The following is a 19,766-nucleotide window of genomic DNA, read 5'->3' on the forward strand; positions in this document are numbered from 1 at the left end:
TGTTTCTTTTTTTTTCTTTTTTTTTTTTTTTTTTGAGACGGAGTTTTGCTCTTGTTACCCAGGCTGGAGTGCAATGGCGCGATCTCGGCTCACCGCAACCTCCGCCTCCTGGGTTCAGGCAATTCTCCTGCCTCAGCCTCCTGAGTAGCTGGGATTACAGGCACACGCCACCATGCCCAGCTGATTTTTTGTATTTTTAGTAGAGACGGGGTTTCACCATGTCGACCAGGATGGTCTCGATCTCTCGACCTCGTGATCCACCCGCCTCGGCCTCCCAAAGTGCTGGGATTACAGGCTTGAGCCACCGCGCCCAGCCTTTCTCTGTTTCTTGAGATGTAAATCTTCTCCCAGCTTTTTCCAGTTTTACAACCCAGGAATATCTTTCTCTAGGACCTGAGAACCATCTCTTTGAAATGTAAACATTGAGGAAGATAGTGCCTCCTGTCTCCTGGTTTCTATGGGTGGGAAAGGTAGGAAACTTGGGGTTGGTGGAGGTGAGGGGTGGTGGGGAGGTTGGAGGTTGGGGGGTGGGGGTGGGGGGGGTGAGGGAATCCAAATTATAAAACTATCTTTTATCATAAAATAGGAGAACGTTCATTTTTTTCTTTTAGTAAGGCCAATTAGTAAACACAGATGGTTTAAAATTCTTTCCACCCTAGCTCTTAAAAACTCCTCAGCCCTTTGTCTCTGCCTCACTATATATCAGACTTAGTTTGCGCCCTCTCCCCTAATGCTGGCAATAGCATCAGAACAAAATCAACTTCTGTTTATCATGTCTGGTATAATTTTTTTCTTTAAACTTTTGATTATGGTTTCCCTCAAATGCCCTCAGATCCTTCTCTTCTTGTCTTTTTTTTTTTTTTTTTTGTCTCATACTTTATTAGGCAGCCAAATAACATACTTCTGGAAATGTATGTATCTTACCTCTCCCACTCTATTAATACTAAGATTTTTTCAGGGGAGAAATGTGTCCAAAATGCTCTGAAACCACATATTGCCTAAGAGAGCACTGTATGTGCTCAAGCCCTGTTTATTGACAAAACAGTTAACTTCCAAAGCAAACTACAGCTGTTAATTAACTTCGAAAACATACCATGATTTTAAAAAATTATTTGTATTGTTTTCTGCCCCCAGAAATAGCGTTTCCCGCAACCCCCAATGACTGGCTAGGAAGAGAGACTCTGAATCCTACTTATCTCTTTTTCTATAAAGATACTAAGTTTTGGGAAGAGAAAGACACTGGACTTAAGGGGGAGCTTCCAAGCTGGTCTCTTCAAAAGAGGCCTCAAGAAGAAAGATAGGTCTCTGTTGTGGTGGAAGATTTTCTGGAATTTAGTTAGGAACATGGGATGAACAGAGGTACAGAGGGAATCATACTGTGGGATGCACCACGCTTTTAAAGCCAGAAAGTGAGATGTCCTTCCTCTCTTAGCTTGGGCCCTTTGAAAGTATTAGAAATAAACTTGTCCCCTAGACTTGATCCTAAAGTCCCCTAACTGCTCATGGCAATGTGGAAACTTGAGAGAAAACTAAGGCCTTGTTCTGTTTACTAATGTCTGTATTATATATTTTAATATACACGTAGTAGAGAAACCAGTGTACAAAGAAGTGAAATGATGTGCATGCGGTTTGTGGCAGCGTTGGGATGTGGATTCCGAATCTCTGAGTCTGGTCTTCTTTCCCATGTACGATGCTGCCTTCCTCCTGCTGAGTTCAGGGATTTGGAGGACCAAGGAGTAGAGGCTGGATGTTGAGGGCAGTGCAGTTTCCTGAAAAAGGTGGGAATTATGTTCCTCTGTGAAGCCACTTCTGTCAGACCACATGCTGTTGTGGTGGTGGAGAAAGCCTGCAATGGGAATAAACAAGATACGTATCATGTATTTTTGAAACAACTTTGGGTACTGAGTTTGGCAGGAACTTTCATATTTCAGCTGTGGAAATGTTTCTCAGTACTATAAGTGATATTTAAAGTTATTAGCAGCAGCAGCAGCAGAGTTATGTGACTTAGGGTTTCTGTTCTTATCATAATGAGGTGAGATTCCTGCAAGAGTTTACCTCTTGCTGTTTAGTACCTATAAAATCGTATATTTATACCTTTCTTCTTTTGTATAGATTGCTGAGCACTATTGGAGAATATCACTAAACCACTATCAATTCCTGTTCTGTACCTTGAAATGAGCCTAGCATTATTCACCTATTCAACTAGCAATGCATTTTCTATTAATAATTATTTCTCTTTATTCTCCATAGGAGAATTCTCAAATTTTCACCATTCTTCTCCTAACTCACACTTTTTAGTAATGACCTTACAGAAAAAAGAGGGAACAAAATAGGCAGAAATTTTCTTCACTTCCTTTCCAAGTGACCAATATAATTGTATTTATACTTAAATTTTTTTTTTCCATTTTTTCTTTCCTCTAATCTCAGAGAACGATCTGTCACACTACTTTATGGCTAGCTATACCCCTCAAAAGTGCTTTGAATCTCATCTCATCCCTGTTCTCAGTGACTTCACACCATCATTATCCCTGACATAGTCTGGCTCTGTGTCTCACCTGAATTGTGATCCTGAGTGTTGGAGGTGGGGCCTCATGGGAGGTGACTGAATCATAGGTGCGGATTTCCCCTTTGCTGTTCGAATGACAGTGAGTGAGTTCTCATGAAATCTGGTTTTTTGAAAGTGTGTAGCCCTTCTCCCTTCTCTCTCTCTCTCTCTCCTGCTGGCCATGTCAATATATGCTTGCCTCCCCTTCCCTTTCCCCTTCTGCCATGATTGAAATCTCCCGAGGTCTCCCCAGCCATGCTTCCTGCACAGCCTGTGGAACTATGAGCCAATTAAACCACTTTTCTCTACAAATTACCCAGTCTCAGGTAGGTCCTTACAGCAATGTGAGAACAGACTAATACAATCCCTTCCCCCCTGAACCACAACCTTTCCCATTCTGTTGATTCTTTCCTCCCAGGGAATAATTACTATATGCTTAAACTTTCCCCATCCTAAAAAAAAAAAAAAATTGTTTACTTTCTTTTCATCATTTCCTATTCCCTTATCATATTAATATTTTAAAGCCCTTTCACTCCAATGAAAATATTCTTCTCAAGGTTAGTAATTGTTATCTAGTCACAAATACAAACGGTAGCCTTGCATTCTCCTTTCTATTAGATATTTTATGGTAAATGTTACCAAAGACTACATCTTCCTTCTTGAGAGAAACATCACTTGGTTTCTATTTGCAAATTTCTTTTTCCAATCAATATTTCTCTTTTATATATATTTTTTCCTTGATAAATCTTTAAATCTTAATATTTCTAAGTTTTTTTTTCCTTCAGATTCTGATTGTACATGCTTTCTTGGGTGAGCTATCTTTTCTTATGCCTTCACCTATTGTAAGTAAGCCTTGAATTCCAAAAACCTCAATTCCCCAGATTTCTTTATCCAACTGCGTTATGAACTACTGTTTGAGTTTGTCCTCCAAAATTCGTGTTGGAATATAATTGCCATGTGATAGTATCAAGAGGTGAGGTCTTAGAGAGGATTACATACACTCATCAGTGTGAGACTCCCATGATGAGACTGTGGACTTTATAAGAAGAGGAAGGGAGACCTGAGATGGCATGCCCTTGCTTTTTTACAATGTGATGTCCTCTGCCATGTTATGATGCAGTAAGAAGGCCCTCACCAGATGTGGTCCCTCAACCTTGGACTTCCCAGCTCCCAGAACTGTAGTAAATAAATTTCTTTTATAAAATAAAACATCCAGTTTACAATGTTCTATTATGGCAGCAGAAAAGCAACTAAGACATGGACCTGTTTGTTTCAGTATTTTAGAAATGTCTCACACTCACCATGTTCAGATATGAACTCATCAGTTTGTTCTAAATAGACAAGATAACTAGATATTCTTTCAGGATAGTGTTAGTCTTTACTTTCTATTTACAGTGCTATTTTACAGTGCTGCAAGGGCAGAGATTACCTTACAGATTTATGTTGGTAGAGATGCAAATAATTTCCATCCAGTGGAACCAGCAATTCCAGAGATAAAGTTTATGCTGTTATTGAATATTAACCATCTTTGTACCTAATATGGCAATCTATTAAGTTATCTCTCTATATAAATTGACTTCTCAAATAGTGTTTGGACCAGTTAAAGCATATTGCTGGTACCTTTATTAATTAATGAGTCGAGGGAAGTCTTTGAACATATTTATCTACAGTTGCATGAGAGTCATTATTTTACCTTTTTGAAAATTATACTTTATTTGCCTTCCAAATTGTTATTCCTACTTTACCTCATTCTTAATAAAATGAAATTTATATCCATTTAGTTGCCCAAGAAGAAACCTGCATGCTCTATCCTTCTGTTCCTCATTCCATTTTTCCTTCCCAAACATGAGTCTAATTGGTGCTGGCTTAGACATCTTATCTCCTAATTATCTCAGAATCTCACTCATCCTCCCCTCCATTCCCACTGCCTTCAGCTTATTTCTGATCATCACATTTCTCCTCAGGTTTCTGCAGTAGATTGTTAAATTGTTTTCCTTACTGCACTGGCTTCCTACCCAGTCCATCTCCTATATTTCTGCCAGAATAATCTTTCTAAAAGACAAACCTAATCATCTCACTTCCTTTGTAAATTTTCCAGTGGGCTCCTATCTTAGACAATCAAAACACTTAAAATAACATAGGAGACTTTGTTTTATAATCTGCTTTCTATTTATTTTTCCTATTTTCATTTTTGACCTTTCTCCAGAACATCCCCTTTCACTAGGCAAAAGGTGTCGTTTCAGAAGATACTGTGGTATTCCATTCATCTGTCTTTGAACTTGTCCTTCTCACTGCCTAGAATATCAACATTCTGCTTTCTCTTTTTCTACTCCCCTCAGCCACCTTCTCCCTGTTCAGTGTTTACACATCTGTCCAGACTCACTTTCTCTACATCTTTGCCAACACATATCATTAAAAAATAATGATGTCATCTTCTGAGAAGTGATTTTCTGTGTACCTATGGCATTTAATGAAAAGTATTAATAATTACTGATTTTCTCATCATGTCTTTCACTAAACTATGAGTTCAAAGTATCCTGTTAACATTTCTGCTTATTCTGTATAATGCTCCCCTTGCTGGTGATTTTATAAGAAGGCAAGCACATTTCAGGGGTGACAAAGGTGTAAGAGAGTTGCTACTTAGCTTAAAGGGTCAAGGCACACATTAAATGAAGGTTAGATCCAAGTCCATGTAGTGAGGCTTGCCCTGATCCACAGTAACAGCCTAAACTCCTGCTCAATCAGGGCCATATTCTCTGATGGAAACAGCATTGGCTCAGATCTCAGGAGACCTGGGCCCTAGTTCTGGCCCTGATACTACCTAGTTGCACGATCTTGCTAAGTCTTTTTCTTTTTCTCACCCCTTTCAAGTATAAAATGGATTCTAGGCAAATGAAATCACAAAATGAAAAACCACAGACAAAAGAACACTGCCGTATCTTCTTTTCCTTGGTCTTCCCTTTATGTTTACTGTCTCATTCTTTTTTTGGCCGTGGATGGCAGAAAGATACTCTCTATCTGCATTGCATAATCCCGTTTTCTAAGTTGTAGTTCAAATGGATCACCAAGGCTACTTCCAAGGCTGCCAAGCCACACGCTGTTCAGGTGTCCACATTCACATAGAAAGCTGAGTTAACATTGCTTTTGAAGATGTGCAGAGAAGGGGAGGTCCTGGCTTCATCCATACTACCTTACACAGTCCTTCTGGTAGAAAGAGCCTCTAGTAGTTATACTGTATAACATTTTCAGAAATATTGTCTCCTATGAGTCTTATAGAGAGAGATGATGCCCCCAAGGTTCATCCATGCCATCATATATTGCAAGACTTCTTTCTTTTAAAGGCTGAATAATATTTCATTGTATATCTATGTCCCATTTTCTTTATCCATTCATTCATTGGTGGACATTAAGTTTGTTTCCACAACTTAGACATTGTGAATAGTGCTGCCGTGAACACGGGAGTGTTACGGTCTCTTCAAGATCCTGATTTCAATTCTTTTGGATAAATACCCAGAAATAGGATTGCTACATTATATGGTAGTTCCATTTTTTGTGTTTTGAGGAAACTTAGTACTGTTTTCCACAGCAGCTGCAGCATGCTACCTTCCTAGCAACGGTGTACAGAAGTTCCAGTTACTCTGCACGCTTGCCAACACCTACCTTTTCTTGTCACTAATAGCCATCTTAACAGGTGTGAGGTGATATTACATTGTGATTTTGATTTGCATCTTCTTGATGATTCGTGATATTGAGAATCGTTTGCTGTACTTGATGGCTACTTGTGTATTTTCTTTCGATCAATGATAATTACAAAATATATAAGGAACTTCTTCAACTCAATAACAAAACAAATAGATCAACCAATTAAAAAAAAATAGGTAAAGGTTGAGAGCCATCCCTTTGACATGTAATTATAAGGAAGATAACAGGTCTCCTCCAGTCTCCATAGGCAGGTGGGCATCTAACTTAAGCACTTTGTTTTAACTTGCAAAACCACTTCCTGTCTTAAAAATATGACAAGTTTATTTTTCTTTGGATAAAGTCAATTGACTGACACAGATGGCCACTCCAATTACCAGGTAAATCTAGGGTGAACTCTGAGTGACAAATGATTCTGTTATGTCTTCTTACTTGAGGACAAAATATTGTTTATTTAATAACAGCTATGTAATGGGTTGCATCTGCTTGGCAATACAAAAGGGTATGATTTCCTTCTGTCTTTGCAATCTGTTTAGTGGATTTTCTGTAATGCGCATCATAGTCTGCTTTAACGCTTATTCAAAAATAAAACCGCTTTCTTTCTGTTACAGTTTTGTGGAGTGATTTCCTGGGGTGGGAGGAGATTTTGTTTTTAATTATATTTTCCCAACAGAGACAAAACAATCTTGGTAAGAATTGTAAATGAGGTGGAAAAACATTCAGTCCCATGATGTCCTCCCACTAGCTCTCCCCCCTTGTCTAATTTCTTCCTACACTTCACATCTGACAGTCCTTCTTCAGAATTTGATACAAAAATAACTGTGTCCTGTATCATCATCTATAAAATGGGGAATAATGAAAGAGCCTGTATCATCGGATGAAATGATTGAATATCCGTAAGTGCTAAGGATGGTGTCTGCTATGTAGTAGCCACTATACCTATTTGTTGTTATTGGTCATGTTATCATACAGGACAATCTTATATCAAAGAGCAAGACTGTAGCTACCCAACTTACGTAGGTTCCACCAAACACAAAACAGATAGTGCTTTGAGTTACCCACCGTTTGGGGGTGTCTCAAGCAAGTTTTCTTCTTTGTCGTGTGTTCTGAACCAGCATTCCTACCTAGTCCTTTCTCTTCTGCTTCCACCAGCAGAGTTGACCATAAAAATGAAAACGACCATCTCTAGCTACGGTCACTAGACAAAGACAATGTATATTGGCCCGTGCTACCTCAGATATGGCAAAAGAAACAAAAAGAACAATAAAAAAGAAAAACTCTCTCCTTGGCCCTGCCTCTTCTAAGTGTGATAAAGGTCAAGTGGTTTAAATGTCAACACAGAAAACCGATAGAAAGGGCTGTGAATTGGACATTTTTGAGCATGGTGGAAATCAGGAGGAAAGATGTGGGTCATCCTTTCTCAGAAACTTGGAGGAAGATTAAAACTTCTTTCCCTGCAGAGACGAAACGAGAAAGTAGCAAGTGGAGAACGCTATTGGCTGGGGGCTGAGGTCCTCTCTTAACAGAAAAGGTGCCCGTTTGACTTCATTTCGTGTTGCTATAACAATACCACAGGTACAGCAACTTTTAAAGAAAAGAAATTTATTTCTTACAACTCTGGAGGCTGGCAAATCCAAGGTCAAAAGCCTGCATTTGGTGAGGGCCTCCTTGCAGCGTCATCCTGTGGTGGAGGATGGAGGCGGGCAACGGCGCGAGAGAGCAAGAAAGCAAGACGGGACCAAACCTGGTTTTCTAACGAGCTCACTTGAGATGGCTAATCCACTCCCACGATCCTGACATGAATCCACTTATGAGGACAGAGCCCTCATGACCTAATCACCTCTCAAAGGTCTGACCTCTCAGCACTGCCTTGGGGATTAAGGTTACGAACACTGTGAGACTCATTCAAAACACAGCAGTGCCCTTTTAAGGCACTCACCTTATGGAAATGAATTAGAAAAAAATGGAGCTGGCCCTTTTTTTTTTTTTTTTTTTTTTTCAGACGGAGTTTCGCTCTTGTTACCCAGGCTGGAATGCAATGGCGCGATCTCGGCTCACTGCAACCTCCGCCTCCTGGGTTCAATCAGTTCTCCTGCCTCAGCTTCCTGAGTAGCTGGGATTACAGGCACGCGCCACCATGCCCAGCTAATTTTTTTGTGTTTTTAGTAGAGACGGGGTTTCACCATGTTGACCAGGATGGTCTCGATCTCTCGACCTCGTGATCCACCCGCCTCGGCCTCCCAAAGTGCTGGGATTACAGGCTCGAGCCACCGCGCCCGGCACGGAGCTGGCCCTTAGAAGAGAAAACTCCTTGAGTTTTTGGATGTCAAGCTCAGGAGGGCTGGATTCTAATTCCCATGTGCCTACCCAGCTGGCTGTCTTTGGGCAGTGCACGGACTGCACAACCCTACATGGTGGCTGGTGAGTGCTACTGTTTCCTACCCACTGCTAACAAGTAGTGGTTAATACCTGGGACTTGAAACAACGTTATAATGGAAAACCATTAATCCCCAGGAAATAATTACAGACTCTGAAGAAGGGAGGAGTGGGACTACTTCCCAGTAGAACTGAAAAAATTATTCACTTAGCTCCGCCTTTGATTGTGGTGAGTGAACTTCCCCCTTCCGTATTTATCACACGGGCTTTATTTTAACATTGGCAGTACTGAGCTGTTGTCATAGCTCTTCTCTCTTCTTGAGGTCTCTTAAAGGGTAATAGAGGAGTGGATTAAGAGAAACGGTTTACAGCTTTGGGAAAAGATAATTAAACAAATGCGCAGAACATTGAAAAAATTTGGGCACTACTGTGACCCCCTTCCTCAGCCAAAGACTATGTCAGGAAAGAAGAGATCCCTTATTCTTCTAAGTAATCATAGGAAGAAAATCTACAAAATAGTTTCCTAATTTATTTGAGAGAAAAAGTGCATTTAATTTGTGAAATTATTCTGTTTCATTGATTATGATAAACCATCTTTTGTAAGACTCCTAATTATTTTACATTCCACTTGAGCCCCCCCCACCCCCACCCCCCGCGCCAAAGACAAGACAACTGAATGGGCTGACACTACCAATTTTAAGACACAACCTAATTTCGGAGATGTTAAAATGTGGGAAAATGTGTGTTTTAGAATCAATAAAATACAGAATTTTTACCTATGACCTCTCCTGCTGTAATGAAGCCCCATTACTGGCAGAAAATGGAATCTACTTGAAGTGCACGACTCCTAGCAATACTTTCTCCCTAGCAATTCAATTCTAATATTTTTAAATACTGACCTTTAGGCAAAGTTGGGAGGGGTTTGTGAGAGGAACTTATGTTCTAGTCATTGCATAGATTGCCCAGAAAAGTATAACCATAGAAATCCTGCAAGCAGCCTGCTTTGTGAAGCATCTTGGGATTTTTCTTGTGCAAGGCTGACATCTGCTGGGCAAATGACGCTTAAGCCAAATGTTGCATCTTAAAGTAAATTGAATTCTTGGCAAGAACCTACCTGTGGAGTATATACTACAGATTTTCTGTTTGACTTTGATGACTCCACAAGTTAATTTTCTTTTCAAATTTTGTATGCTGTGACTGAGTTTGAATGAGCTTTGGAATGAGCACTTACTCCCGGTGAGTCTTTAATATGTGAGGAATAAAGCACCTTAATTAAACCGGTGGTTCTGAACCGACATGGTGCTCCAGAATGATTATTGGTGAGAGACTGCTTAAAAGAAGGCCACAGCCGGGCGCGGTGGCTCAAGCCTGTAATCCCAGCACTTTGGGAGGCCGAGGCGGATGGATCACAAGGTCAAGAGATCGAGACCATCCTGGTCAACACGGTGAAACCCCGTCTCTACTAAAAATACAAAAAATTAGCTGGGCATGGTGGCACGTGCCTGTAATCCCAGCTACTCAGGAGGCTGAGGCAGGAGAATTGCCTGAACCCAGGAGGCGGAGGTTGCGGTGAGCCGAGATCGCACCATTGCACTCCAGCCTGGGTAACAAGAGCGAAACTCCGTCTCAAAAAAAAAAGATGGCCACAACAACCCTCTCATCCCACTTGCCTTTTTACACTGTAACTTTGCCACTGCATTAAAAAGTAGAGTCTGTTTTCCTCCCCTTTCAATATAGGTTGGCTTTGTGACTTGCTTTCACCACTATGGTGTAGCAGAGGGGACATTGTACAACTTCCAACATATCTTTTAAAAGAGGCATTGCAGCTTCAGTTACTGCTGAACTTCCAAGTAAGAAAGGCAGACCAGATACCAAACAATGACACAGCCCGTGGGAAGGGCACCCAGCTGACTTTCAACACCCTGACCGCAGACGTTGGAGAGTCTATGTTTGACCTTACAGTCCAGCCACCTGACAAATGCAGCTGCATAAGCAAACCTGGGTGAGACAAGCAAAAGATCCTCCCGGTCAACCCGGAGAACAATGACAGACAACAAATGATTCTTTCTTAAAGGCACTACATTTTTGATGGTGGTTATGCAGCAAAGGTAAATAACACACTGGGAAAGCTTTAAAAGAGGGAAAAATAGGCTGGGCATGGTGGCTCATGCCCGTAATCCCAGCACTTTGGGAGGCTGAGGCAGGTAAATCATCTGAGGTCAGGAGTTCGAGACCCGTCTGGCTAATATGATGAAATCTTGTCTCTACTGAAAATATAAAAATTAGCCGGGCATAGTGGCACATGTCTGTAATCCCAGCTATTCGGGAGGCAGAGGCAGGAGAATCGCTTGAATCCAGAGGCGCAGGTTGTAGTGAGCAGAGATTGTGCCACTGCACTCCAGCCTGGACGACACAGCAAGACTCCATAAAAAAAAAAAAAAAAAGAAGAAGAAGAAGAAAAAAAAAAAAACAATGCCCAGGTCCCATTCTATTGGGTCGATCCCAGGAAATAGTTATTTTTAAAAACTATTTTTTTTTTTTTTTTTTTTTTTTTTGAGACGGAGTTTCGCTCTTGTTACCCAGGCTGGAGTGCAATGGCGCGATCTCGGCTCACCGCAACCTCCGCCTCCTGGGTTCAGGCAATTCTCCTGCCTCAGCCTCCTGAGTAGCTGGGATTATAGGCACGCACCACCATGCCCAGCTAATTTTTTGTATTTTTAGTAGAGACGGGGTTTCACCATGTTGACCATGGTTGTGTCTCGATCTCTCGACCTCGTGATCCACCCGCCTCGGCCTCCCAAAGTGCTGGGATTACAGGCTTGAGCCACCGCGCCCGTCCAAAAACTATTTTTAAAAAGCTTGCTAGATTGTGAACTATTAACTTAAATATTTTATGACCACAGTTACCTTTAGTAAAATTCAGTAGCACCAGCAACAACATTATTGTTATTCCAATATATTAGATTACCTTTACATGCTACCTGTAAGGTGTTGAAACTTTATGTAAATATATAGTTCATATAAATGTATATGTGCATATATATATGTAAATTATTATTATTATTCTATTACATAGGACAAAACTGAAGTGGAGTGATTTTTCCAAGATCATTGAATTAGTAAGAATTAGGTAAGTTGACTCTACATCATAAATTTTTATTTTAATAGACTTTTTTTTTAAGAGAAGTTTTAGGTTCACAACAAAATTGAGTAGAAGGTACAGAGATTTCCCATACACACCCTGGACCCATACCTGCACAGCCTTCCGTGTTATCAGCATTCCCCACCATAGTGGTGCATTTGTTACAATTCATGACCCTGCGCTAACACTTCATTATCACCCAGAGTCCATAGTTTACATTAGGGTTCAGTCTTGGTGTTGGACATTCTATGGGTTTGGAAAAATGTACAATGACATGTATTCACCATTTTAGTATCATACCGAGTAATTTCACTTCGCTAAAAATCCTTTGTGCTCTACCTATGTATTCTTCTCTTCCTTCTAACCATTTACCTTTTTACTGTCTCTTCTCAGATTGGTTTCTTTCACTTAGTAATATGCATTTAAATTTCCTCCATGCCCTTTTCTTTCCTGAGACAGTCCCGCTGCTAGCAATATTTTCTCCTTAGCAATTCAATTCTAATATTTTTAAATACTGACCTTTAGACAAAGTTGGGACGGGTTTGTGAGAAGAACTTGTGTTTTGGGCATTGCACAGATTGCCCAGAAAAGTAATGTAAAGGCTCACATGATTGCAAGCTGAAGAGCAATCACATGACCTTGGCTCACTGCAACCTCAACCCCCCTATTCTCACTCCTCAGCCTCCTGAGTAGCTTGGATTACAGGCACACACCATCACACCCGGCTAATTTTTGTATTTTTAGTAGAAACTAGGTTTCACCATGTTGGCCAGACTGGTCTCGAACTCCTGATCTGAGGTGATTCACCCGCCTCGGCCTCCCAAAATGCTAGCACTGGGATTACAAGTGTGAGCCACCACACCTGGCCCTCCATATCTTTTCATGGCCTGATAGTGCATTTATTTTTAATGCTAAATAATATTCTATTGTCTGGATGTACCACAGTTTCTTTATCCATTCATTTAATCAGATTGTTTGTGTTCTTATTGTGTTTAAGAATTCTTTGCATATTTTGGAGAGCAGTTCTTTATCTGATATATCTTTAGTAAATATTTCTCAAATCTGTGATTTGTGTTTTCATTCTCTTGACAGTGTCTTTCAGAGAAAAAAAAATATGTAATTTCAATGAAGTCCAACATCAATTTTTTTCTTTCAGGGATTGTGCCTTCAATGTTGTTTCTATAAAGTCATCCACAAACCTAAAATCCTCTAGAGTTTCTATGTTACCTTTTAGAAATTTTACAGTTTTGCATTTTACATTTATGTCTTTGATCTGTTGTAGGTAATTTTTGTGAAGCGTGTAAACTCTGTGTCTAGATTCATGTTTTATTTTTGCCTGTGTATGTACAGTTGTTCTAGCACTTGCTGAAAAGCCTATTCGCCGCTGTATTGCCTTTGTTCCTTTGTCAAAAATCAGTCAACTAAATTCATGTGTATCTATTTCTGGCCTCTATTCTGTATTCTATTGATCTATTTGTTTATTCCTTTAACAATATCACACTGTCTTGATTACTGTGGCTTTATAGCACCTCTCTCGCCTCCCTCCCTTCCTTCCTCTTCCTTCTTTTTTTTTTTTTTTTTTTTGAGACGGAGTTTTGCTCTTGTTACCCAGGCTGGAGTGCAATGGCGCGATCTTGGCTCACTGCAACCTCCGCCTCCTGGGTTCAGGCAATTCTCCTGCCTCAGCCTCCTGAGTAGCTGGGATTACAGGCATGCGCCACCACGCCCAGCTAATTTTTTTGTATTTTTAGTAGAGACGGGGTTTCACCTTGTTGACCAGGATGGTCTCGATCTCTCAACCTCGTGATCCACCCGCCTCAGCCTCCCAAAGTGCTGGGATTACAGGCTTGAGCCACCGTGCCCGGCTCTCTTCCTTCTTTTCTTCTCTTCCCTCCCTTCCTCTCCTTCCTCTTCTCCCTTCCCCTCCCCTCCCCTCCCCTCCCTTCCCCTCCTTTCCCTTCCCTTCCCTTCTTTTCTTTCTTTTCACAGGGTTTTGCTCTGCCACCCAGGCTGGAGTGCAGTGGTGTCATCAAAGCTCAGTGCAACCTTGAATTCTTGGGCTCAAGCAATCTTCCTGCATCAGCCTCCTGAGTAGCTAAGATTACAGGCATGTGCCACTATACTGGCTAATTTTTTTTAATTTTTATTTTTTGTAGAGATGAGGTCTTGCTATGCTGTCAGGCTGGCTTCAGTATTGTTATTGTTGGTAACAATAACGTTATTGTTATCTAGCCATCCTCTCACCTTGGCCTCCCAAAGTGCTGGGATTACAAACGTGAGCCACTTTGCCCAACTTATAGAAAATCTTGAAGCTGGGTTGTATCAGTCCTCCAACTTTGTTCTTTTCCTTCAATATTTTATTAGTTATTCTTGGTTTTTGCCTATCCATGTAAACTTTAGTATTAGTTTATTGATATATAAAAAATAATTTGATTGGGATTGCATTGAATCTACAGTTGAGAAGAACTAACATCTTGACAATATTGAGACTTCCTATCCATAAGCCATCAATGGAGTATCTCACCTCTTACTTAGTTCTTCTTTTATTTCTTTCATTAGAGTTTTATGGCTTTTTACATATACATATAGATCATGTATGTATTTTGTTAGGTTTATACCCAAGTATTTCATTCTAGGGGGTGCTAACATAAGCTGTATTATGTTTTAAATTTCAAATTCCATCTGTTTATTGCTGGTATAGAGTAAAGCAGTTGGCATTTGTATATTAACCTTATATTCTGCAACCCTGCTATAATTGTTTATTCGTTCCAGGAGGTTTTTGGTTTCTGTTGTTTATTTTCAGATTTTCCTTAGATGATCACCATCTACAATCAAAGGCAGTTTATTTAGGCCTTCCCATTATGTATACCTTATGTTTTCTTTTCTTGTGTTATTGTATTAGCTAGAACTGCCAATCCAATGTTGAAAAGCAGTGCTGAGAGGGGACATGGGAAAGCTTTGAATTTATAACCATTAAGTAAGAAATTAGCTGTAGGTTTCCTTTTTGTGCATTCTTTATCAAGTTGAGGAAGTACCTTTCCATTCCCAGTTTACTAAGATTTCCCAGTTTATTGAGAGTTTTATTCAATGGCAGTTGGATTTTGTCAAATGCTTATTCTGCATCTATTATAGTGACCATGTGATTTTTCTTCTTTAGCCCCTGCGATGGATTACACTAATTTATTTCTAAATGTTGAACTAGGCTTGCATGCCTTGGGTAAGTCCCATTTTCTAGCAGTGTACACTTATTTTTATACATTTCAGGTTTTGATTGGCTAATATTTTGTTGGGGATTTATATATCTATGTTCATGAAAGTTATTGGTCTGTAGTTTTCTGGTAATATCTTCCTGTGGTTTTGGTATTAGGTAATGCTGGATTCACAGAATGAGTTAAGTATTCCTTCTGCTTCTTTCTTTCTTTTTTTTCCCCTCCTGCTTCTATCTTCTTAAAGAGATAGTAGATAATTAGTATAATTTCTTTTTTAAATGTTTAATAAAATTCATTGGCCCATCTGTGCCTGGTGCTTTCTGTTCTTGAAGGTTATTGATTATTGATTTAATCTCTTTAATAGATATAGGACTACTCATATTGCCTATTTCTTCATGTGTGAGATTATGTCTTGGAAGGAATTGATCCATCTCATCTAGGTCATCAAATGTGGGCATACAGTTGTTCATAGCAGTTCTTTATTATAATCTTTTTAATGTCTGTGGATCTGTAGTGATGGCCTCTCTTTAATTTCTTATATTGATAAATTGTGTCCTCTCTCTCTTTTTCTTATTTAGCCTGGGTAGAGACTTACTGATTTTATTGATCTTTTCCAAGAACCAGTTTTTGGTTTGGATTTTCTCTATTGATTTCTTATTTTCCCTTTTACTGATCTCTGCTCTAATTTTTATTTTTTCTTTCTTCTGCTTACTTTAAATTTTCTCTTCTTGGTTTAGTTTCCTAGGGTTAAAGCTGAGGTGACTGATTTCAGGGCTTTCTTCTTTTATAATATACACATCCAATGTTATATACTTATCTCTAAGCATTGCTTTCACTGGATCTCACAAATTTTGATAAGTTCTGTTTTCGTTTTCGTTAGTTCGAAGTCTTTCTAAATTTCTCATTATATTCCTGCTTCTACTTATGCGTCATTTAGAAGTATGTCGTTGAATCTCCAAGTGTTTTGGGATTTTCCAGCTATTTTTCTGTTACTGAGTTTTAGTTTAATTCCACTGTTGTCTGAGAACAGACATTGCATGATTTCTATTCTTTTAAATTTGTTCAGGTATGTTTTATGGCCCAGAACACAGTTCATCCTGGCGAATTTTCTATGTAACTTTGAGAAGAATGTGTGTTCTGTTGTTGAATAAAGTGGTCTACAGATGTTCATTACATCCAGTTGAAGGATGGTGTAGTTGAATTCAGTCATGTTATTATGGATTTTCTGCCTGCTGGATTAGTGCATTTCTGACAGAAGGGTGCTGAAGTCTCCAACTATAATCGTTGATTCATTTATCATTTATTTCTCCTTCTTTGGTTTATCAGTATTTTCCCCACTTAATTTGAGACTCTGTTGTTAGGGGCAGACACATTAAAGGTTGTTACGTCCTCCTGAGTAATGGACCCTTTTTTCAGTATGTAATGCCTTTCTTTATCTCTGGTAATTTCCTTTGTCTAAAGTCTGCTCTGTCTAAAATTAATGCAGCTCTTCCTGTTTTCTTTTAATTAATGTTACCATGGTATGTCTTTCTGTGTCCATGTACTTTTAATCTATATGTGTCTTTATATTTAAAGTGCATTTCTTGTAGATGACATATGTTTGAGTCTTATTCATTCTGACAATCTCTTTCTTTTAATTGTTATATTTAGACCACTGATGTTTAAAGTGATTACTGATATATTTGGATTTAGTATCTGCCATATTTACTACTGTTTCCTATTGATTGCCTTTGTTCTTTGTTAACATTTTGTCTTGTACTCTTTTTCTGCTTTTTATGTTTCTATTGAGCATTTTATATAATTCTATTTTTTCCTTTCTTAGCATATCAGTTATACTTCTTTATTTTCCCTTTTTATAGTGGTTGCCCTTAAATTTTGCAATATACATTAACAATTACTTCAACTCTACTTTCAAACAATGGTATTTCACATCATGAGTAGTGTGAGTACTTCATAATAATAAAATGATCCTAATTCTTCTCTCTGGTCCCTTGTATCATTGTTGTCATTAATTTCATTAATATATTAATATATATTAATATATACAAATACACCATTGTTATTAATACTTTGAAACAATTGTTATCTATTAGATCAGTCAAGACTACAAAAAATAGAAGTTTTAATTTTTCCTCCACTTATTCCTTCACCAATGCTCTTCCTTTCTTTATGTAGACTTGAGTTTCTGACTTTAATCCTTTTTTTTTTTTTATCTATACACAACATCTTTAACATTTATTGAGAGGCAGGTCTACTGGCAGCAAATTTGCTCAATTTGTGTCTGAGACTGTCTTAATTTTCTTTTCTCTTTTGAAGAATAATTTCACAGGGTACAGAATTCTATATTGGTGTTTTTTCCCCTCTCAGTGCTTTAAATATTTCACTCCACACTCTTCTTGCTTGCATGATTTCTGAGGAGAAGCTGCATGTAACTCTAAGCTTTGTTCTTTTATAGGTAAGGTGTTTTTTCCTTCTGGCATCTTTTATAACTTTTCCCTTTATTTTTGATTTTCTGTTGTTTAGAAATTATATGTTTAAGTGTAGAGTTCTGTTTTTTTATGGCATTTATTCTTTTTGGTATTCTCTGAGCTTTCTGGATCTGTGGTTTGGTATCTGACATTCATTTGGGGAAAATTCTCAGTTAGTATTGTTTCAGATAATTCTTTTATTCCTTTCTCTCTTTCTTCTCCTTCTGGAATTTCCATTATGCCTATGTTACACCTTTTGTCACTGTTTTTTTCTCCCTGGAGTTTTTATTTCTTGGATATTGTCTTTTTTTTTTTTTTTTTCAATCTTCTTCTCTTAGCTTTTAAGTTTTGGTGGTTTTTAATAGCTATACTCTCAAGCTCAGAGAGTCTTTCCTCAGCATGTCCAGTCTACCAATAAGCCCATCAAAGGCATTCTTCATTTCTGTTACAGCATTTTTGATCTCTAGCATTTATTTTTCATTCTAAGGATTTCCATCTCTCTGCTCATCTCCTCTTGAACACTGACGACTTTATCCGTTACAGCCCTCATCATTTTAATCGTAGTTGTTATAAATTTCCAGTTGATAATTCTGACATCCCTGTCATATCTGAGACTGGTTTTAATGTTTTCTCTGTTTCTTCAACCTGTTTTTGCCTTTTAGTATTTTCTGTCTTTTCTTTTTTTAATAACTGGACATGATATGTTGAGTAAAAGAAATTGATATAAGTAGGCCTTTAATAATGTGGTGGTAAGGTTTAGGGAGAAGGGAAGTGTTTCATGTTATGGTTAGGTCTCAGTCTTCTGGTGAGCCTGTGCCTCTGGATTCCCAGAAGACTGAGAAGCACCGAGAATCTCACCATGCTTCTCAGTCTTCTCTGTCCCCTTTCATGGGATGGGATGGCTAGAGTAGGCTGGAGTTGGGTGTTTCCCTTCCTTCAGGTTGGTTAGTCTCTGACAAAACCTCATCTGGTTAGGTTTTTGGTATTTAGTTTCCCCTGAGGGAAGACTTTGTTCAGAGGAATAGAATGCTCTGATGCATTTCAGAATGGTTCCTTTCCCTCGTCCCCTGCTGGAAACACTAGGGGGTTTTTCTCCAATATTTCCTGTGAGAACCTGGTTGAGCTCCTAGAGGTAAGACTCATAAAAATAAGGGGCCATCCAATGACTAGGTCTCCCTAGAGTTTTTATTTCTTAGACTGGTCCATGCTGAGCATCCAGTAATTCCTCGGTTATTGTCCGGGTTCTCTACTATGGTTCTGATTCCTGGGGGAGTTTATGCTTTGAGGTTTTTGCTTCAACAAGTCATGAATCTTTGCATTTGCCCATTTCTCCAATTTGAGGGGGAGTGGTTTGCCCTGTGACCCACTTCTCTGATGGGTCTAGAATGGTTACTAATTTTTCAGTCTGTTCAGCTTTTTACTTTTGTTTGGATGGAGTGGCCACTTCCAGCTCCTTACATGCCAGACCAGCAACTGGAAGCACCTGAAACTTCTTAAAGTGGGTATGACCTATTGATGCCTCTTTTGTGAGTGACTAGGTATATACATGTGATCCATATACCCCAAGATGTAGGTAGTGGGTAAGAGAGAAAGAAGAGTGATTAGATTCCTAAAACCACAGAGAATTAGCATTAAACAGAATTGTAAATATCTTTGTGTGTCTGAGAAAGTACCACTGCAATTTTGGAGTATTAACAAAGAAAACAATTATACTAGAAAATGCAGAAAATAGTACCAAGACATCCAAAAAGAAGGAGTCTCTAAGCAAGATGTTATTTACTTAATTCAATAAAGATTTTTAATTTATACTATTTGGGGAAAATACTGTTATCCCTTATGCCATTTTCCTTGTGGTTGTAGTAGATAGATAGTTAAAACTACAGGAGACTAATTTTCATTAGTTTAAATAATAAATTACTGGCCAAACTATTTAAAGATTTAACAGATATAGCTGAAAAAATTAATACTGGGAAACTAATATCTGGAGAAAATTTTTAGATGCAATAAATAACTATATGAAATTCATTTCCTGCTTTGAGAAGGAGAGGGAGAGCTATGTTCATCAGACCATAGTTGCAGAAAGGAACTCAGACCATAAATGAGCATAGCTGTGAGGTATATTGAGGGATCTGCCCTGAGTCTAATGATGTGGACAGATTAGAACATAGCTGAAAGCAGGTGTTGGGATATCGATTGCCATGGTTGGTCCTCACCCATTACAAAACTTCTACTACAATGCATTTCAAACTTCAGTATGCAATGAATTATCTAACCTAAAGATGTTGGTAAATTGTGATTCATTAGATCTGGGATGGGGGCTGACAGTC

The 19,766-nt window shown here is 38.8% G+C and overlaps 1 protein-coding gene across 1 annotated transcript in view; it reads right to left on the reverse strand.

Moving 5' to 3' along the window:
- Window positions 1–1,756: 1,756 nt before the first annotated feature.
- TESPA1 (thymocyte expressed, positive selection associated 1) overlaps window positions 1,757–19,766 on the reverse strand; it is a 43,416-nt gene continuing 25,406 nt past the window's right edge. The window contains exon 12 of the mRNA XM_074402724.1: window positions 1,757–1,846. The gene's annotated coding sequence lies outside the window, so the exon portion shown is untranslated. The remainder of the gene's footprint in view (window positions 1,847–19,766) is intronic.

Source organism: Saimiri boliviensis, chromosome 7 (genome assembly GCF_048565385.1).
Source record: "Saimiri boliviensis isolate mSaiBol1 chromosome 7, mSaiBol1.pri, whole genome shotgun sequence".
Taxonomy (NCBI): domain Eukaryota; kingdom Metazoa; phylum Chordata; class Mammalia; order Primates; family Cebidae; genus Saimiri; species Saimiri boliviensis.